General features: G+C 34.6%; 2 pseudogenes; both read left to right on the top strand.

The window, feature by feature from the left end:
- Positions 1-8,942: 8,942 nt before the first annotated feature.
- LOC143537894 (vacuolar iron transporter homolog 4 pseudogene) lies at positions 8,943-9,818 on the top strand (annotated as a pseudogene).
- Positions 9,819-10,745: 927 nt separating this feature from the next.
- On the top strand, positions 10,746-11,636 carry LOC143537892 (vacuolar iron transporter homolog 4 pseudogene; annotated as a pseudogene).
- Positions 11,637-12,328: the final 692 nt, after the last annotated feature.

Genomic DNA, 12,328 nt, shown 5'->3' with positions numbered 1-12,328 from the left:
ATATTTAGCATATGGCATGGATCAATTACAAATAACTTTTATCGTAAAAAGTGTATAAATAACTAGAGTATTTATGTTAACAATAGAGTAATTATTATTATAATATTTTATTTTTTATAACATATTTACTCTAGTTCAAAACTGTAATCACTCCAGTTATTTGTATATTTAGTATGTTAATTTTATTTATATCGGATCTCACCCTATATATATATAACTGGGTTGAGCTTACGATTTTTTACAATGCGCTAACAAACAACATAATCTTCTTCAGTTACAACTAATTACTAAAACTAGCAAGAGTCGAAACCAACAATCAACTTAAAAAAGTTGTTTATGAAGTAGTTGTAATTATTTTTAATTCAAAATATACATTCAAGCGTATGTGTTGTGATTTTTTTTTTAATTCACACATTCTACTTTTATATTTTTTCAATAACCATTTATACTTCTTTTTTTTAAGCAACTACACTTTTTAATTTTTCGTTACTTTTTTTACATTAACTTATAATTTTTCTTTACTCATAGTTTATTGGTCACTAATTAACAGGCCTATCACAAGCACATAATACCGACAACAAATTTGATTACTTGAAGGCCAAAAAAAATTTGTAAGCACCTATGTAAGAACAATCAGGGTGGCTTAACAATTTTAGATGCCTAAATTAAAATGAGATTTTATGGCTATTTCATAACAATTATAAATAAAATGTCTATCATAACAAACTATCTACAGGCCTTAGTTAAATGTGAGTCTAAAGTTCTTGTTCGTTTTTGTTGACCCACGGATCGACCACGAGAACAACACGCCCACCTTTTGATGATGGTACTTATAATAATAAAAATATAGAAAATGTAAAACATACGATGTTAACACATAACCTGTATAAACTTAACTAATGCATTAAAATAGAATATAATCACTAATTTAGACATAAATATAAAACATAAAAACATAACAGGATAGCTAACTATACTATTATTTCACAAATAAAGCATCATATATCTCTTACTTATACAAACTTATAAGGTCAAACAAGCACCCAACTTATGTTTTACGAATATAGTATATCATGCATGTTTAAAGCTTATATCGTAACTTATAGGCACATACCTATCAGTGAAAGTCTTGACCTGCTTTTTAAAGAAAAAGCTGATTTGAAAAAAAAAATAATAACAATAATTTGTAAATGGGTTCATTTGGATCACCTCAAATTAGTCAACAAATCAATTTAAGTTTAATAAAATTAGTCAACGGGTTAATACGGACAACCACAATAAACATGTTATCTTGAAAGGAGTCTAGTCACGAGTCAAAACGAGTAGCCGCAATAAACATGCCGACTAAAAGGGTCCTAATAAGTTAGTACAACCAACAACTATTGTTTGACATTACCCCCTATTCCTTTTTGTCGCAGTTATCACCGCCAACACCACTCCATCTGTAATCTAGCTAGCGGTGTTAAAAAAAATCCGAATCCGAATATGAATTATCCGAAAATTCGGATATCCGAATTATCTGATAGCTATTTTGAAAATTTTTGGATAGTTCGGATATCCGAACTACCCGAAATGTTTTTTTAGTTATTAACTAATAAATATTATTTATAAATTTTGGATAATTTTTTGTTATTTCGGATATTATGGATAATTTTCAGATACTTCGGATATCTTTTAGATATTTCGGACAACTTTTCAGATATTTGGAATATTTTTAAAAAGCTGTTCTTTAAATGTTTTCATAATTATTATTTTTTCCATATTTTTGAACATTCGGTTCAATATCCGTTCGAATATCCAAAAGTCCGGATATCCGACTTTAAACATCCCTAAATCTAGCACCATCTTCACCGCCACCGTCACTCCACCACCGATGTCCCCTCTGCCACTACACCATTAGTGCCATGTATGCCAGTGACACACTCAGCATTGTCACCCCCACTCCACTACTGGCACCATCACCGCCATTTACACTCCTGTCGCTGTAGGCGTCACCATTGTCACTTTCGTCTCTACCACCATCGCCTTCACCCCAATAATCATCATCACTATCTTCACAACCACTTCCACGACCATATTACCCACTGTGAAAATATAACAGTTAAACCTATATTAGTATTTTTTTTCTTTCTTTCTAAAACGACTCTATTCAACCCAACAAAGTTGCTACTCTTTTAAAACAACCAGTTATAACCAAACTCATTTTTCTCTAAACCCGTATCAACCCGGTTGTTTTTGACCGAATCCTTTTTAACTCGTCACCTAAACCCACCCAACCTCTTAAGCCTTACCCACATCATGTTTTATAAGAAAGATTGTATACAAATGTAAAACACGAAGCTGTAAAAGCAAACTCACAAATCCCAAGGGATCATATTTGCAAAACGGATGAAACAAAGATCCCAACACCATTGGAAGGGGATAGAATATCCTCATTGTTACCGTTTTGCTTAAACCCTAAAAATAAATAATAATAATAATAATAATAATAATAATAATAATAATAATAATAATAATAATAATAATAATTAGTTATGAAACATATTTCTACAGATGATCAAAACCCTAACTTATCCGATTGCCATGGCTGCGGTGTCCGTGTTAACCACACAAACCCTAGGCACCGACTTCAACCGATGAACAGCATGTGGCGCATTGTGTTACTCTGTAAGAAATGCACCAAACGAGTCAACTCGTCCGAGCTTTGTCCGTACTGTTTTACTGCTGTCAATAAAACCGATTGCTTCAAATGCAGTGATTGCCAGCATTGTATTCATAAGGATTGCGTTAACCAGTATGGTACGGATTTAGGGCTAATTTGTGTTGATTGTTGGATTCCTGAAGCTTTTGGTAATAATAATAGTAGTTCAATTAGGGCTAGAAAGAGGAAGTTTAAAAACACCGAGGAAGTGGAAAGAAAGGTTGCGGCTGCCGCGAAAGCTAGTGAGAATGCGCTGATGAAGGCGGTGGCTGCGAAGAACGCGGTTGAGTTAGCGAAAGGTATTTTGAGTGTTGTTAGGTGTAGGAAAGTTGGTGAGACGGAGGGTGTGGATGATGCGAAGTTGGCGGTTTTGTTGCACAGGGCGATTGATAGCTTGCCGAGGATAGCTACGTGTGCTTGGTTTGGGAGGTCGGTTGGAAGGGATGATGCGTCGGTGACGTGTTATTCGAGAAGGCGTGCGGGTAAGGATATTCGAAGTTTGGATGCTTCGTTAATATGTTACTCTAGAAGGGATGATGCGCCGGTGAAGTATTATTCGAGAAGGCGTGCGGGTAAGGATATTAACAGTTTGGATGCTTCGTTGATACGTTATTCTAGAAGGGATGATGCAGTGGTAGCATGTTATTCGAGAAGGCGTGCGGGTAAGGATACTAGCAGTTTGGGTGTTCCGTTAATGTGTTATTCTAGAAGGCATGTGAAGGGTTGTTTTAAGAATTCGGGATCTTTGAGTGCACCGTTGTTGTGTTATTCTAGAAGGCGGTCTAGCAGTAAAGCTTGTTTACATGGTGGGGAGTGTGAGTGTGCTAATGGAAACAATTGCCAAGAAAATGATGTGGGAAGAATTGGTATGAAGACGAATAGATATATACAAAAGTACTACAGAGTTGGAAAAGGAAAAACAAGGCCTTCACTTTTTGTTAAGGACACTGCTAATTTGTGTACTGAAGGCATGACTGATACTAGGGATTGTGATTTGTGATAAGTTTGTTGATAATAGCAACCGCTTTTGTTGAAATACAAGAGAATTTCAAGATCTAAGTTTTCAAATCATCCAATGGAATCGACAACTTTATCTGATGCGAGGCCCTGCTCTGCTTCACAATGATAGCTTTGAGTTTTCAGGTATTCTAACTGTAGTTAGTTTCTGACAGTTGGTAGCAACGAAGTTATGTACTAATATACTATGCATCTATGAGTGTTCATTTCTATATGCATGATATGAAGCTTCTCTATAAGTGCAGTTCTTTTTTTGGTTAAAGATGATTATGCTCTTGATCTTTGCATTGTTGTGTCTTGTGTGTGATCTGAGGTACTTAAGTTACTGGAATTGGTGTCCAAATATGATCTCTTTCATTTACTGTGCTCTCTAATAGTTTTAATCCAAGGACAAGCTAGATATAAGGTTCTTGTTGTGTGCCTCGTGTCTACTTTAGCCTGCGTTTTAAAAACCGAGCTGAGAACACAAGTTACATATTTATATAATTGTGTCTATCACTCTATTGTCTGATCTTTTAACCTCTTTAGTAATTGTTCGTCTCTATGAATGTGTTAATTAGATTATTTTCTGCTACTTGCTTACATCCTTTTAATTAGTAACTATTAAATATAACCATCAAAGGGTTCTCTAGTGATCGATGTCTGTTAATGAATTGAAGTGTTGCTTAAGAGTCTAATGGTCTGGTTAGGTTAGATATGACTATAAAAGTATACCGTTGAAACCTGCTTTATTGCACTGCAAGTGTGTTTGTGTTTGTGTTGTTAACTGGGCTACATGTTTATATGAATATGTTGTTTGTGCCTCATGCCTCCTAATTGCCATGCGACACAGTAACTTTGTGAATAAAAAATATGATTAAAGTTAAAAAGGAACATGAACACAAACAAAAAATAAGCTTTGCCTTGTAAAGAAAGATTACGGTGTCGTGTGGATTCTATAATCATTCAATATACATATATTGAGGTTCCAACTTTAGTGTGGAGTCCACACTTCTTCCAGTTTATTAATCTTGGCATTAGATTCTCTAAATTCATTATTATCTTTATGCTAGTGCTATCCTACACAGCTATCCACCTTCCTAGTGGTTTTGTTATGACCTTTTTAAGTTTGATATTGGGAAATATAGTAAATTAGTTATTTTTAGAGAAGCGTCATGCTTATCAATTGCATTATCAAGATTATATGGTTTGACTGTATGTGATAGTTTTATCAACTTAAAAGTAGATTTAGTACCAGTTTTTATGGGGATATTGGTAAGTATACTTTTTAGCAGACAAGAATTCTTCTCTGTTTCATAAGGTCCATTGATATGATACTTTGCCTTTAGTATAGCTTCCACCCTCCTTTTATATCACTAATTATATGAATATATTCCCGCCACCTACTCCTCATCCAGATTTCAATATTTAGGATTCCACAACTCATGAAATTTTCAATGTGTAGTCACTGTATTTTCACTATGTAGCGTGCACGCTTTTGATTTTCCCCGTTCATCGTTTGCATCGGAATATTATACTAGTTATGTAATTCTCATGAAAGTGTAGAACTTATCTATGTGTTATAATGCTATATTATACTCTATAATCTACATATACACTATTCCCCTTGCATTAAAAGCTATTACTTGCAGACTAACATTGGTTCTAGAGAACTATCACTTCGAGTTCTCTTCTCATCTTCTTGGTTGTAATGTATAATGTTGTTATTGAATTAAAACTTGATTCACCTTGAGGTAAAATACATAGCACATTAAAATAGTCTGCCACTCTAGCTAATGCTGATACTTCTATGGAGTATCTACTCTGTGGGATGAACTTAAGGGGTTAAACGTAGAAAGCAGTGGTTTGTATTTTTTGGTTGATTCTTTTCCCTCGTAAGTGGTCTTCACTGATCTGAGCGTAAATTTGTAAATGTGTTGATTTGGTTTATCTAATATGTTTGCGTGCCATGTTATATGTAATACGTTTATTCACTTCAAAGAACTTGATCGCTTCTTTTTTGCTCTTTTTGGTGTTAAGAGTTTTTTTATCTGCATGTTTCGATATCCAGATTTGACAAAAGATTTCTGCCTCTCCAGATATAGGTTTTTCTGCAAAGGTTTTGCAATCAATATAAAGGTTTAATTTCTTTTGTGAAAATAAAAACAAAAAGGATATTTTACAATCATAACTCCAGGAAGGCATGGTTAAGTGGTGATAAGATTGTGAATGGTTAAAAAAAATATTAAAGTTATTGTTGATATCTCTTAATTATATCTAGTTCTATCAGTTTTTTAGAACTCATAGTTTTTATATACTTTATAATTGTTTTTAGAAAAATTATAATAAATGATTTTATTATTATTATTATTATTATTATTATTATTAATTTGAGTATACTACTTCATATACTTTTCTCAAAAACAGGCATATTGACGCACCATTATTATATTGGTGCGTTCGTCACAATGTGAGCGTTAAACCCATTACAATTGTGTCTATATGCCTAGGTGTGATGCATTCTTGGGTGATTATGATGGTGCATCTAAAGTATTATTCGTCTAAAATCATTTATAATTAACTGGATACCACATGTTGCCTTCTTGAATGACTTCACACAAATATGCACAACACCTTTTATTGTGTAAGAAATAACTGTTAATAGTTAAGCATAAGGGCGCATCTAAAGTGTTAGCCGTCGGGTCCGCCAACCATCTGAACAATCAAATTTTATATAGAAGTATCTAAAGTTGGTGTTTTCTGGATCATTGACCCCTCTGGCTGGCGATAGTACTGCTTCTATTGGCTAGAGACACAGTTGTATCGTTTTTTGGAATATTGGTTACTAGCCGTAATCGGTTATTGGTCAAACAGTCAAAACCAGTTATGATTCCTTACCAGTTTTTTAGTGGAAAATCCCTAACCTATTTAACTGGTTCGGTTATTAACCGGTTAACTGAAAAATAACCTATTGAAAATAACTTTATTAACACTAACCATATCAACCTATATTCTGTTAACCGATTTCTATGTGAAAATCCTTTTTGGAACAGGCTTCTCATATACCGGTTACGGTTTGCACCTATACTAGTGAGTAGTGGTGGCTGGTGTTGCTATTAGGTTTAGATAAGGAATAAAATAAACATGATGTATGTCCTATTATTAGCCGGGCCTTTTGATTTTAGCCTTGTGGCCCAAATTGAATTTAGCCTTGAGTTTCAAATTTAGCCTCTTGTTTACTTGTATATGCAAGAGAATTGTTAGGACTTGTGAGTTTACTATCATTTGATACTTGAGATTGATTCAAGGCAGCAACTCACTATAACTTAGGGCATAGGAGTGTTCTTTGAGCTTCAAAGTTTCTTGGGTCGGGTTATTTAGGTCTTGGAATTTTAAGATGGTATCAGAAACCCGCCCGAATCTCTATCGGTGTTATTTGGTTTTGGTTATTCAGGTTATGGTTTTATTGGGCCAGGTTAATCGGTTATTCAGATTTCCAAAACGATTATTTACTAGTAAAATTAAAGAAAAAAGTACAATGCTAAAATAAAGCAACATAATCTGAAAACACAATGCGTAAAGAAGTATAATTTAAAAATGTCCAACGCTAAAAATAGAGTAGCATAATCAATCATCTTCACTCGTAATGTAAAAAACTACTAAAAAAATAAAGCAACATAATCCGAAAACATTATGGAGTTGTTTTACAATGTGTTTAATAGATACAACCAAATAATATGTTACGGAGTATATGATTACATATCATCCATGTAACTAAGTTTATGTTTAATATTTGTTTATTTTTGTATTAATAGTGATACCAAAAGTGATATATGCTCTATCTATCGTGTAACAAATATATATATATATATATATATCAGGGAGGTAGCCTTCTTTTGTAAATAATCTTTATTCTGGGTTATGTGGATTACACACTCACTCCAATTTTAAATCATCTTCCACCATTTGTGGACTATACACACTCCATTTCTCTTCTATATTCTATATTCGTTTTGAGATACCGTTTCATTATACAAATGAATGAATTGTGGCAGTCGTGTGGATTCCACATAACTTTATTTGTTTATGGACTGCAATGGAAACTCCATTTATGTTTTATTATATTATACGCTTGAGTTATATTATTTTTCCACGGGCATCCAACTAATTATATGTGCTTAGTAACAACTTCTTAAAGTTTAGAAGATCACGTCTCATAAGTAGACAGTATAATACAGACATACAATTAGGGGTGTGCAAAGTCTCTTCAGTTCCCATAAGCCCATAATCAAGGTTCGGTTATGGAACCATAACCGAATGGTTGGTAAATTAACCAATAACCATAGGTCGGTTAACTATCGGTTATGGGCCGGTCTTGGTTAAGTTCGATTAATTGTCAAATGTATTTTTTTAAGCCTTTATTCAAGTTGAATTTGGTTCGGTTATGGTGTTCCAAGCTTAGTTATGATATTCCAGGCCATATATGATATAAACAGTCATAAATTTATATGTTCATAGCTGGAAATAGAGAGATAATTTATAAAAGATGAAATTAGAGGTATAAAATTTGGAAAAAAACATAAAAATACAAGGTTCGGCTTCAGTTAAAGTCGGTTAACGGAGACATGTTAATCGTAACCATAACCGCATATGGTCTGTTAATCACATTCATTTAACCATAACCGTCGGTTTTGTCCGGTTAGGGTTAATTTCGGTTAATTTTTTCAGTTTTCGGTAATGGTTTGCTTTTTGCTCACCCCTACATATAATCTCCTATCGTGTAACTGTTGATGATATTTTTTTTCCGACTGTTTGCACTTTTGATACACTTTGAAGTTCAACACGTTAACTAGCATGAATAATTTGAATAGGATAAATTGGTTTAAGGATCACAGGTTCATCTATGATAACATGCTATGTTCTTCTTATCATCTGACTATAATTCATGAACTAGGATATTTCATTACTTGATTTACTTGTTGCAAAGTAGAGTAGTAGAAAATAATCAAGAACATTATGCAAAGGCATTTGTAAGTTGTAAGACTGTCAGCATGGGGACAGACAGGATTCAATCTATTTCTTGGAATAAATGTAATTATTTGGGGCTTGTGGGTTATACACTATTTTTAGCTTTCTGCACTATCTACAGTTAACATATAGATTATGTGGGAATGTAGACCCACGTATACATACTCTATATATCCTCTATGAGGGACTCAATCTATCACAACTTACTTCATTTTTTCACTCTCTGTGGCATACTATTAATATCTTCTTAATTTCTTCTTGCACCACAATGGCTGCACAAAATGATGTATGCATTCCGGTTTCCGAGGAAGATTTCGACTACTCACAAAGGGGCCAGTGGCTTCGTGCTGCTGTTCTCGGAGCTACGGATGGTTTGGTTTCTGTATCGTCCCTGATGATGGGAGTTGGAGCTGTGAAACATGATGTCCGAGCCATGATTCTTACAGGCTTTGCTGGTTTAGTTGCTGGTGCATGTAGCATGGCAATTGGTGAGTTTGTTTCGGTATGCTCCCAACGAGATGTAGAAGTGGCTCAGATGAAGAGAGATAACAGAACCGAGAAGGAAGCGCTCCCGAATCCTGTTCAGGCGGCTCTAGCATCAGCGGTTGCATTTATGTTGGGGGCCATGGTGCCCTTACTTGCTGCTGCTTTTATAGTTGACCATAAGGTTAGGCTCGGTGTGGTGATGGCCACAGTGAGCTTGGCTCTTGTGGTTTTCGGGTGGGTTGGAGCGTATTTAGGGAGGACTCCTGTGGTGAAGTCTTGTTTAAGGATTGTGGTTGGAGGGTGGATGGCTATGGGCATTACTTTTGGACTCACAAAATGGATAGGTGCTACTGGACTGTAGTTTAACACCAGATATATTATTGTTATGTTTTAAGATTTTTTTTTTCAAGCTCCCTTTTGAGTGATCTTTACTGAGTTTACCAAGTGAACTGTAGGTATGCATGGACAACTTTTAAATGTACACTTGGGCATTTGCTAATAATTAAAAGCCACTGGGTTTTTATGTTAACTCATGCTTGAACTGACCCTTTGTAGTTTTATAAACTCATGCTAGCTCTACGGTACAAAGTAAGCTACTTGAACGATCACTTCATCTTTTGGTTACAACAGGAAAAAAAATGTTGTGTTGTTTAACGGGTGGAACATGACACGACATGTATCTCACGACTAGTTTAAATGCACTTGTCATTTTTGTTAAATACTAACTGGATATGTTTAATAACTAGGTTATACGACATGACAGGTTTAACACGGTTAAAGGTAACCAATTCAATAACATAAATTACATGAAACGTTTAACACGATTATTGACACAGTCCCTAAACACGATTAAAAAATAATGTAACATCCGGCCCCTTATACCACCAATATTGTTTGATGTGCTCCCAATAGATTGCCTATATATCCAGAAACTCACGGATTTGCATTTGGTTGTGTTGGTGGAGACTTTCTAGGAGATCATCGTATTTCCACCATATATAGCACACTTAACTATACAGTTTTCATCTACTTCAAACATCCAACCAAATCCAAAACGCGTTGGTAATATTTGAGACGGGACATTCCTTATGAACAAATAATCTCTCCTATGTTGGTTTTGTCAAGAGTATACAAATAATAAGTCGTATTAATTAACACATAAATTAAACTTTCCAAAACTTCCACTCCATATTTGTTCAATTGCAATGCATTTATCTATTTATTTATATAATTTATTATAAAACTATTTCGTTTTGGTAAATGGGTCATAAATATGCCGCGTCGATTCTATTAATCTATTTTGAATGATAAGTTACAATTGTTGGCAATAATGTGACTAAAAGTTCAGAATTAGAAGATAAAAACAATTGCTTGAAGATCAAGATCATCCAAACAATTTGAAGTCTAACTTATAGATTTTTTTGGTTGATCCTTTTGTTACTAAAGATATTTTTATATCTTTTAGTTGGTAGCTAGCTAGTATTTACATTTCCCTATTGTATAAGTTTTTGATTAATTCAATAAAACCTTTTTTTGTTTGGTTTTATTTCCTTTTATACATGTATATCCCACTACTAGTACTTGGGACCTAATTAAAGTCACATCTCCTTCTCTCTTTATTTATAAATAGCTTTTAATGTTTTTCTAATTTAAAGGTCTAGTGATTAATGGTGGCAGTCGTGTGGATTCCACAAGTCTTGAATTATTTAAGTAGTGATCCATCTTTCAAGCTTTTTTGTATGTAGTGTTGGCTCATTTTTATTTTGTATAGTAAGCATCCAAATATCTCTTTCTTGAGATGCTTTATTTGAATATGATTTTCACGAGCTTGTGGATTACACACTATCTTTTAACTTTGTGCACGATCGAAAGTCGACTCATTGATCATCATAGACTAATACATACACATATACATATATAGATACTATATATATATCCTCTATGAGGGACTCTTAAGTTGATTCTTATACAGGCTTTGCTGGTTTAGTTGCTGGTGCATGTAGCATGGCAATTGGTGAGTTTGTTTCGGTGTACTCTCAACGAGACGTTGAGGTGGCTCAGATGAAGAGAGATAGAAGAATATCTGGAAACAATATTAATCAGGAAAGTGAGAACGAAGCACTGCCGAATCCAATTCAGGCTGCTGCAGCATCAGCCTTTGCATTTATGTTAGGAGCCATCATGCCCTTACTTGCTGCAGCCTTTATAGTGGACCATAAGGCTCGGTTAGGTGTGGTTGTAGCCACGGTGAGCCTGGCGCTTGTGATTTTTGGGTGGGTTGGAGCCTTTTTAGGCAGGACACCTGTAATGAAGTCTTGTTTGAGAGTTGTGGTTGGAGGGTGGATGGCTATGGCCATTACTTTTGGATTAACCAAGTGGATAGGCTCTACTGGACTATAGTGTTTCCTTATATTGTATTTTCACTGTTTAAATGTCATGATTGTTGTTCATGTAAGAACTTTTCATAACACGATATTTGAACAAACACCTTGTTATAATCTTTGTTGCATTAATTGAAAAAACAAAACACTGACTCATAAGCTTGACCTAATTCCAAACCAAAATATGGACTCGGTATTCAAACTAGAACAAAACATGACCTACTACATCATTTACGGCTAGGACTACTGGGGGTATCTAATCCCATTCGCTCCTCTAGCTTTCGTCTCTCAGTGTCAGTGGACTCAAACCCTTTAAATAGCTGATTAAACCTATAATCATAGACTATTAAACCGAATATTAATACTATACATCTAGACCCAACAACTTGATAAACACAAATGGACTCCAACTTATGAGCTCGAGAGCGTCTAGTATGGAGACAATCGTACTTTTTTCATATAAATGATCATCGGTAGAGAACACAAATGACCGTTTATGTATCTGATGGTCGTTTTGACTACATATTGACGACCGTACGTTTTTGTGCCCATCCGATGGTCTCCTTCTTTGTGTTGGTATATGACATAGTAGCCCTTGCGTGTCTGTTCGGACGACCATATGTTGTATGCATGGATGAGCGTTAACTGTCGGTGTGAGATCAGATGTTAGATGGTGTGGAGATATGTCTATTTTTGTGATCACTAGACCAAAATGTATGTTTTCTTGCTTTTCCTA

Source organism: Bidens hawaiensis, unplaced genomic scaffold (assembly GCF_021521415.1).
Source record: "Bidens hawaiensis isolate Kalapana, Puna unplaced genomic scaffold, B.hawaiensis_p1.1 tig00011436_1, whole genome shotgun sequence".
Classification (NCBI taxonomy): Eukaryota; Viridiplantae; Streptophyta; class Magnoliopsida; order Asterales; family Asteraceae; genus Bidens; species Bidens hawaiensis.
This window is presented reverse-complemented; position numbering and strand designations above follow the sequence as displayed.